General features: G+C 40.1%; 1 long non-coding RNA gene across 2 annotated transcripts; it reads right to left on the bottom strand.

The window, feature by feature from the left end:
* Positions 1–2,193: 2,193 nt before the first annotated feature.
* Positions 2,194–9,334, bottom strand: LOC141551500 (uncharacterized). 2 transcript variants are annotated; one of them, XR_012484884.1, is made up of 3 exons: positions 8,821–9,334; positions 4,260–4,418; positions 2,194–2,516 (listed from the first exon to the last, which is right to left on the bottom strand). It is a non-coding gene; the product is annotated as an uncharacterized LOC141551500 (long non-coding RNA). The 2 variants fall into 2 exon arrangements; XR_012484883.1 differs by having other exon boundaries at positions 8,807–9,332.
* Positions 9,335–10,226: the final 892 nt, after the last annotated feature.

A 10,226-nucleotide genomic window follows, 5' to 3' on the forward strand; every position in this document is an offset into this window, starting at 1 on the left:
GGCTCCAACACACCCCAGCTTATAAGGGTAAAAAAGGTCTTGAATTCAAGGGGTCCCTGAAGCCAAAAAGGTTTTTCTTAAAGAATCAGAATAAATTGTAGATGTGACACTTTTGTTGCATGATCCTCCAGCTCTCCCTCCTCAGATGTCTCCTAGTCCTTTACCTAAACATCTCCTTTCCATTTAATCCTTTCTCCTTTATGTCATCAGTCTTTGTATTCATGTTGCCTTTCTACTCTCAAACTGAAAAAGCTTCTCCCAAACAGGATTCGTGTTGTATCTCAATAGCCCTAGTAACAAGCATGAATGAAGCCCTGAACATACTACATAATAATTTAATTTAAAACTACCTGTTATTTTAATTTGGAACAATGCCCCATAGTCATATATGTACCCTTTGATCCAGTGATAGATACCACCCCTACACCTATATCTCAAAGCATTCAAAGTATCCACATGTACAAAAATATTGATAGCAATGTAAAGGTAAAAAATTGCAACCTGAAAGTGTACAGAAACTGGGAATATCTAAATAAATTAGTGGCACATAAAGGTAATAGAATTCTATTGGACTGAGAAGATTACTAATACTTCTAATATTAATAATATTATAAAATTATGAAAGGGAGAGTTCTAGAAGGAAGAAAGATTTGTATGAATTGATACAGAGGAAATGTGCAGAACCAGAATAATTTATCCAATAATAACAACATGGTAAAGATAAGCAACTTTGAAAAATATAAGAACTTTAATCAATGCAAAGACAAACCACAACTTCAGAGAACTCATAATGGGCTATGCTACCCATCTCCTGACATAGATGTAATGGATTCACTACATAGAATGAAATACACATTTTAAAAAACGGTTTTTTATTTTTCAAAATACATGCAAAGAGAGTTTTCAACATTCACCCTTGCTAAATCTTGCACTCCAAATTTTTCTCCCTCTCTCCGCACCTCTCCTTACCCTCAGACAACAAGCAATCCAATTAAGGCTAAACGTATGCAATTCTTCTTCATTCACATTTTTTTAAAGTTATTTTTGTATATGTCCAATTGAGTTTTTAAATGAATTATTTTGCTCTATTGAATTTTTTTCCATTTCACTAATTTTTTTTTAAGTGAGTTATTTTGTTTTTCCAAATCACAAATCCTACTTTCTTGGGAATTTTTTTATCTTTTCCAATTCAGAAATCCTACTTTCCTGTTGTTTTTTAACCTTTTCTAATTCACAAATTTTGTTCCCCTGAACCTCCTGTGAATTCTTTATTTTTTCCAACTCAAATTTCAGGACATTGTTATTCTCTATCATAGCTTCTCTTTCTTTTCCCCATTTTTCTTCAAACTCTCTTAACTTTTTAATAGTCTCTTCTAGGAGAGAGTTATGTGATGGGAGGCAGGTATCATTCCCTTTTAGGGTGTTATCTGGAGACTCTCTGCTGTTAGCCTCCTCAGGGTTGGATACCCACTCTTTCTCTGTATAAAAAGTGTCAATCGTTCTCTTCAGCTTCTTACTCATTATTAAAACTCTGTGGAGGTCTGCCCTTGGATAGGAAATTTCCAGCTTTTGCCCAGACCAGGGCTAAGATGCAGCAATCCTGTGACTGGGCTAAAAGAGAGCTCTGGGAGAGAGTTCCCCTCCCTCCTCCCCGGAAATGCCTCAGAGGTGGTTAGTACGGCTGTGTTGTGAATAGTGTCCAGTGAGGAACCCCGCTGTGTGGCCTAGCGACTGCCCTAAGGTTTGAGGCTGAACAGTAAAAGCGTCACAAACTCCAGCCAAAGCCTCCCATGGGGCCGTGGATATTAGCAGCTGACACGAAAATCCCCTGCACTCAAACCAGAATTCTTTGCCCAGAAAGCACAGTCCCTGTTTTGGAGGTTCCACTGCTGTGGGAGTTCTGCTGCTGAGGAAGTTTTGCTGCTGAGGAAATTCTATTGCTTCAGGCTGAGTCCCACACTATGTGGATTAAAGGCTGCCCCGGGCTTTGTCCCCCCTTGTTCAGGTTCTTTAACTGCTCCAAGGAAAAGCCCCGGGCAGCAGTAGGAGGCTGTACAGCCTTGCCAAGATTGATGTTAGGTCACTTCTGGTTTGGTGTAATAATATTTTCTGGCTTTTTGTTTTAAAGTGGCATTGATTTCTCTTCTGATCTGCTGTTTTACAAGCAAAGTAGAGCTATCAGCCTATGCCAGATTCCTCTATCTCAGTGGCTTCTCTGATCCCAGAGTTCTCCCCAGCCCATTTGGCACAGTGTGCTAGCCCCTTGCACAACTCTGTCTGTGCTGATCTTTTTTTTTTCCTCCCCTCGCAACCGACCTTTTCTGTCAAAATTCCAGATTCTCTTCGGCTGGTAAGTTGTGCTTCTAATCCTTGTGGTTTTTATCAGTCCAGCATTACTTTTGAGGCTGATTTAACTAGTTGGTATTGAGAGAGAGCTTACAAATTTGCGTGTATCTTCTCTGCTATCTTGTCTCCGCCCCATGTGCAATTCTTCTAAACATATTTCCACATTTATGCTGCACAAGAAAAATTAGATCAAAAGAGAAAAAAAATGAGAAAGAAAAAACAAGTTAACAACCAAAAAAAAAAAAAAGGTGAAAATACTATGTTGTGATCTTCACTCGGTCCCCACAGTCTCTCTCTGGGGCTCTCTTAATCACAAGTCTATGGAATTGGCCTGAATCACTTTGTTGCTGAAAAGAGCCAGTTGACCATCACATAATCTTGTTGTACAATGTTCTCTGGTTCTACTCACTTCACTTAGCATCAATTCATGTAAGTCTCTCCAGGGTATTCTGAAATCATCCTATTGGGAATTATATGAGCAAAATTACAAAACATTTGCCACAAAAATAAAGTAAGATTTAACTAATTGGAAAGACATTAAGTACTCTTGGATAGGCTAAGCGAATATAATAAAGATGACAATACTCCCCAAACTAATCTATTTATTTAGTGCTATACCAATCAGACTCCCAAGAAACTATTTTAATGACCTAGGAAAAATAACAACAAAATTCATTTGGAAGAACAAAAGGTCGAGAATTTAAAGGGAATTAATGAAAAAAAAAAATCAAATGAAGGTGGCCTAGGTATACTTGATCTAAAACTATATTATAAAGCAGCAGTCACCAAAATCATTTGGCATTGGCTAAGAAATAGACTAGTTGATCAGTAGAATAGGTTAAGTTCACAGGACAAAATAGTGAATAACTATAGCAATCTAGTGTTTGACAAACCCAAAGATCCCAACTTTTGGGATAAAAATTCATTATTTGACAAAAACTGCTGGAAAACAGGAAATTAGTATGGCAGAAATTAGATATGGATCCATACTTAACACCATATACCAAGATAAGATCAAAATAGGTCCATGATTTAGGCATAAAGAATGAGATCATAAATAGATTAGAGGAACATAACCTCTCAGACCTGAGGAACATAACCTCTCATAACATTACCTCTCAGACTTGTGGAGGAGGAAGGAATTTGTGACCAAAGGAGAGCTAGAGATCATTATTGATCACAAAATAGAAAATTTTGATTACATCAAATTAAAAAGCTTTTGTACAAACAAAACTAATGCAAACAAGATTAGAAGGGAAGTAACAAATTGGGAAAATATTTTTACAGTTAAAGGTTCTGATAAAGGCCTCATTTCCAAAATATATAGAGAACTGACTCTAATTTATAAGAAATCAAGCCATTCTCCAATTGATAAATAGTAAAAGGTTATGAACAATTTTCAGATGATGAAATTGAAACTATTTCCACTCATATGAAAGAGTGTTCCAAATCACTAATGATCAGAGAAATGCAAATTAAGACAACTCTGAGATACCACTACACACCTGTCAGATTGGCTAAGATGACAGGAAAAAATAATGATGAATGTTGGAGAGGATGTAGGAAAACTGGGACACTGATACATTGTTGGTGGAGTTGTGAAAGAATCCAACCATTCTGCAGAGCAATCTGGAAATATGCCCCAAAAGTTATCAAATTGTGCATACCCTTTGATCCAGCAGTGTTACTACTGGGCTTATATCCCAAAGAAATACTAAAGAAGGGAAAGGGACCTATATGTGCCAAAATGTTTGTGGCAGCCCTTTTTGTAGTGGCTAAAAACTGGAAAATGAATGGATGCCCAACAATTGGAGAATGATTAGGTAAATTATGGTATATGAATGTTATGGAATATTATTGTTCTGTAAGAAATGACCAGCAGAATGAATACAGAGAGGCTTGGAGAGACTTACATGAACTGATGCTGAGTGAAATGAGCAGAACCAGGAGATCATTATACACTTCAACAACAATACTATATGAGGATGTATTCTGATGGAAGTGGATATCTTCAACAAAGAGAAGATCTAATTCAGTTCCAGTTCATCAATGATGGACAGAATCAGCTACACCTAGAGAAGGAACACTGGGAAATGAGTGTAAACTATTTGCACTTTTGTCTTTCTTCTCAGGTTAATTTTACCTTCTGAATCCAATTCTTCCTGTGCAACAAGAAATTAGGTTCTGCAAACATATATTGTATCTAGGATATACTATAACACATTTAACATGTATGGAACTCCCTGTCATCTAGGGGAGGGGGTGGAGGGAAGGAGGGGAAAATTCAGAACAGAAGTGAGTGCAAGGATAATGTTGTAAAAAAAAAAAATTACCCATGCATATGTACTGTCAAAAATTATAATTATAAAATTAATTTAAAAAATAAAAAAGAAATCATCCTGCTGATCATTTCTTATAGAATAATAATATCTTTTTACATTCATATATCATAACTTCTTTAGCCATTCCCCAAATGATTCCTTGTCACTACCAAAAAAAAAAAAAAAAAAAAAAAAAAAAAAAAGGCTACTACAAACATTTCTGCACAGGGAAATAAATATTTTTGAACGTGAATAATATATGGATTTGTTTTGCTTGACTATATTGTCACAAGGATTTTGTTTTTCTTTTAGATGTGAATGGGTAATTAGTAGGGAGAGAAAATAAAGGCTTGTTAATTGAAAAATAAAGCAAAAAATTTGCCTCCTGTGTACAGAGAATTGTTAAACTGAATGCACATATAACATGCATGATATATTTTGGGGTAATTAGTAGATTTTTGAGAAGTGGGGATATGACAGCAACATCCTGATACTGATGCTAATAAAATCCCTGAATCCTTTCTCTTACCCTATTTCCCAGAACCCACCATCCCCATGGAAACTTCCTTTCCTTATGTAAGTCCTCCCTATTCTTGGACTGACCCCTAAGTAATTCTATTTTTCTTCCTCCCTTCACAGTCTTGTCCTGTCTTCTGCCTTCTCCTTCAGTACCTTTAGCCCCCTCCTCCCATTGCTGAATTCCTCCTTGTATTTCTTTTTTGAGGAAAGACACTTTTACTTATCCAAAATATAAAACTAAGAAAACTTTGGTTAAATTAAAAGTTTTCATTTCCTCTGTAAATATAAATTAAATTAAACCAGGCATCCTGGATTTATCAGGCTTCATCACCATTCCTTCCCCCCAAATAGCTATCTTCTCCCCACACATTCATACATATACAAACTTGCAGCTCCCTTTAATGTATTATTTTCTCCCATTAAAAAATAAATTATTGGGGCAGCTGGGTGGTGCAGTGGAATAGAGCACCAGTCCTGAAGTCATGAGGACCTGAGTTCAAATTTGGCCTCAGACACTTAACACTTTCTGGCTGTGTATCCCTGGGCAAGTCACTTTGCCCCGACTGTCTCAGGAAAAAAAAAAAATTCCTTTAGGGAAGGTACTCTTTCTTTTTGTTTGCATTTCTATTTTCTGCCCTTAGCACATTGCCTGGCACATAGAGAGCACTTGATAAAAGGACTTTACCTCCCCTGAAACCTCTGCCTTTCTGCAGATCTCCCTGATCTCCATGGCCAGCAGCTTCCCTGAGGACTGTGTTCAGGATCTCCTTTCTGGAACCTCAGGCCTCTCAAGAAGAGCACCCCAGGAAGGAAAAGAAGAGACGGAGAAAGTATTGGGATTCCAGGCTGGGTTCTGTATAGTTGGGGATGTAGGGAAACAAACAAGATAGAACCCTGGGTACATTAGAAGGGAAGAAGGCATTAGGGAAATTTAGGAGGTATTTAAGAATGGAGGGGAAAGAAAAAAGCAGATGTTAGCTTAGCATAAGGAAAAGCTACCTAAAAATAGATCCATCCAAAAGTGACTCCAGAGCTCTGCTTACCTGGAGCCTGAAGTAATTACCTGAGATTCTTTTTTGCCATAAGATTTGTGGGGGTTTTACTTTAAAGCCCAACTCAAATGCCACCTCCTTCAGGAAGCCTCCCTGATCTCCCCAAGAGCTTCATAGCACCACTGATATTGTTATTATACAGTATTTTGTATTATCTGTTTCTTTCTTATTCCACCTTTCCCCTAATATGATAAGTTCCTTAAAGGTGGGGATTGTGACTTTTCTAAGCTTTGTGTAAGGCTGTGTGAACCCGAAAGATAGCACTGCCTGTATTTCCTCGTGTCTGTAGGATTTTGGCGGGAGCGGGTAGTGCAAAGCTCTGGATGCCTCGAGGTCTGGACCTCGAAGAGTCTGCCACACACACACACACACACACACACACACACACACACCCCTCTAGCGCCCCCCCACCCCTTCCCCTCTCTCCCTTTCCCTTTCTCTCTCTTTTCTACCTCTGGCCGCGGTCCTCTTTCAGTCCGGGCCCCTTACTGGTTGAGAGGGGTAAATGAGGCGAACTCAGAATCCAGGGCGACACCTAGTGTTATCACTAGCATTTTCTCCAGCTTGCATACTAGGTGCATAATAAATGTTGGGGAATGAATGAAATGCGTGATTTCCCCAGGAAGGAAGATGCTCCTCCGAGCTATGATTATAGTCTGGATGGAGCCAAGTAAGTGGAGGGGAAGGTGGCCAAAGACTGGTGAAAGGGGGTAAGGAAGAGGGCAAAGGTTTATTTCTCACAGAGAGAAGCAGAAAGTGGGTGTTAGACTATCTGGGATAAAGGATATGCTGCCGGCTTCCCTTTGTGATATGAAGAAATGGACTAGTCTTTTCTATGAAGTGTCGGATGAAATTATTTAATTATTTCTTTTTTATATGGCAGACCCTCAGAGGTTCAAAGGGAATGCAGAATATCAGAGCCTCAGGTGGAGGTGGGAGACCTTTAGAACAAAGAAAGTCTAAATTAGAAGTCTTTAAAATGCAGACCAAGTCACTTAACCCCAATTGCCTCAGCAAAAAAATAAAAATAAAATAAAATAAAATGCAGAATGTTAGGCCTGGAGTGATCAAAAAGTTCATTCAGTCTATCCCTCTCCTTTAAAAATGAAAAACGGACATCCAGAGGGGCAGACAGTTTGCCCAATCTCTTATAGGGAGTGATACTGACTCAAATCCCTCTTCTGACTTGGAATCAACACAAGCCCAGTGGTCTCTCCACTTTAAGTGACCTTTGCCTAACCAGGGCCGTTGCTCTTGATCAGATCTGTGACTTCATCTGAACAGGGAGTGTCCCTGAGGACAGCTTCTCTCCCACTCTGATGCAAGCATGAGGGCCAGGGATCACCAGCCACTGAGCCCTGCTACATGCAGATATTATCATCCCTGTTTGAGCACGGGGAAACTGAGGCTGTGAAAATTTAGATGACTTGCCCATGGAGGCTAAAAGAATCCCTTCAAGTTAACATGACTCTTTAAACAACTATTCTCGAGGGTGTTGTATCTTGGCCAAAAGCGGTAGGTCAACCAATTTTAAACTAACGTAACTGTCATCTCAGCTGCCTGACTCTCCCCAGCTTGTCCACAATGATAGCAAAAAAAGAAAAAAAAAAAAGTCAGAAGACAAAGGGGATAGGAAAGGGAGATGATATCCTCAATAGCTAATGATTAAAGAGGGACGATGATGAAATGAAATATTGTTGATGAAATATCCAATTGTTCCCCTAGCCATGTGGAGATTTCCTGATCTGATTAAGACTAAACTGGGATCAAAGAACAGGAAAGTGAACTTGGGCTGAGTTCCCTAAGAGGGAAATGCAGTCAAAGTGTGTAATGTATGCAAGGATTGTTCTAGCAAAAGAAATGTTCTTGTCATTCAGGGGCCCCCAAGTATGAATTCTAGACCTAGGGGATCATGGGAATTTAAGCAGGGACGCAGAACTTTCCCTCCATAAAAGTTTAGCCAATTCATATTACCCGAGGTAGATATGGTAAAGCCCTTTATTCAATCTTGATTACTCAAAGCCTAATCTGGATGTTTTATAGGATCATTAAACTAGAAATCTAAGAGATCATCTCGTTAACCAGAAATGAGTTGAATTTGAAATCTGGAAGCCTGAGTTCAAATCCTAGCGCTGATATTTATTAGCTGTGGAATTCTGGCCAAATTACTTCACCAGTCTGGCCTTGGTGTCCTTATCTGGAAAAGGGGAATCAATTCTTTGGCTACTTTTGTTCAAAGGAAAACTGCCGTAATTTTTTTCTTTTTTAACATCAACTTGACAATGATCATCATTTTGATATACAAAAAGAATAGGAAAAAAATCGCATGTGAAATTATGAAAGCTGGAGTGGGGAGCGGTTAAAATATATAATTGACACAGCAGTTCCAAAAGTGGCTAGTTTCAGCTTTTAGTGAACAACCCCTCCCCCACCCTGCGGTCTTCGATTTAAGTATTCCTTTCTTTTTTCTTTTTTCTTTTTTTTTTTTTTTGCCATCATTATCACTCCTCCCCTTCCTCCCCCCTTCCCCCAAATAATTTACCCTCTCTAAGTAATAAATATAACTACCAAATGGAACGCACGTATTGGCTACATCAGACACGTGAATATGGTTCACGCCCTTCGGAGGAGAGCCGGAAGGAGGCGGGGAACGCGCAGGCTTTCTTTAGTTTAGAAACAGCACAGGCTGTTTAGCTCCTCCCCTTCCTTTCCACTCTGCCCCGTGCGAGCGGACGTTTCTGCTTCCGCTTCCGGGTCGCTCTGGTGGCGGGGCAGTTGAAGAGTTTTAGTCCAGGAACTGCAGGGATTTGGTGGGCGGGGTCGGGTCCGGTTACGGCCGCTGTTCGGAATCCCTCCGGGGGCGGGGCCGACGGAGTCCGGTCGCTGCCGTGTACTGCTTTCGGGCGGCTGACCGAGTTCCTCAGAGCTGTGCAAGGCAAGGAGGTGCGGGGGTCGGCGGCGGCCCGGGCTCCGGCTCATCCTGGGAGGGTCAGTTGCGAGGAGGCGGAAGCTGAAGTAACTTCCGTCGCAGAACTGCCCCTCAGGACCCCGCCTCTAAATGTATTACGTTTTGACCCTAGGCTTGAGTGTAGTTTGGGAATAAACAAACAAAAAAACGAAAATATCACTTTTTTTTTTTGCCAGGAAGTTGGGGTAAGTATCCGGTTCAGGGTCACGCAGCTCCTGAAGTCCTGACTGCTGTGTCATCTCGCTGCCCCTTAGCTAAATGTTGCTGTAACTGGTCACACTGACATCTTGCAAAACGTGTACGTGATTTTGAGAACGCACGTTTTTACCTCTTGGCTACAGTCCAGGGAAAGGTTAATGATGAGTATTTCCCACATAGAAGACGTGGCCTGTGTTGGGAAATAAAGGCGGTCCCCTAGGGGAGGATAGCCTTCAATTAGCAAGCCTTTCTTGAGGCGCTCACGGAGGCAGAGTTATCTGAGCCAACTGCGTTTTATGGGCCTGAGCCTGGGGAGAAAAGCCCAGGCGCGCACACCCTGAGCACCACTGCACACGCTAATTGACTTTGGGGAGGGAGAGGAGATCGACAATTTGTCCTAAGTCCTGGAAGTGGTTTCCTTGATAATGGTGGGATTGTCGTGTAAATTGTTCACCTGATTGTACTCACTTCACTCAGTTAATACAAATTTTCCCAATTTTCTTGGAATCTATCCTTTGCATAATTTTCCACAGCATAATATTCCCCTACCTTTATATAATGTGATATCACTGAGGTAAGTGCAGTCTAGTGACTTTGAGGGTACTTTCTTGTACATTGTTTTCCAGGACTCAGATCAGTTCACAGCTCCAGCACTTTAATAGGATTCTCCCATACAGCCCCAGCTACAACTACCATTTCCTTTTCCTGTTGTCTTAATTTGCATTTCTTTTATCATTGTTTTGAAGCATTTTTTTTCTTGTTGAAAAATGGAATTTCTTCCCTTGAGAACAACCTATAATTGACCATTTGTCTACTGGCAAA

Source organism: Sminthopsis crassicaudata, chromosome 1 (assembly GCF_048593235.1).
Source record: "Sminthopsis crassicaudata isolate SCR6 chromosome 1, ASM4859323v1, whole genome shotgun sequence".
Lineage (NCBI taxonomy): Eukaryota > Metazoa > Chordata > Mammalia > Dasyuromorphia > Dasyuridae > Sminthopsis > Sminthopsis crassicaudata.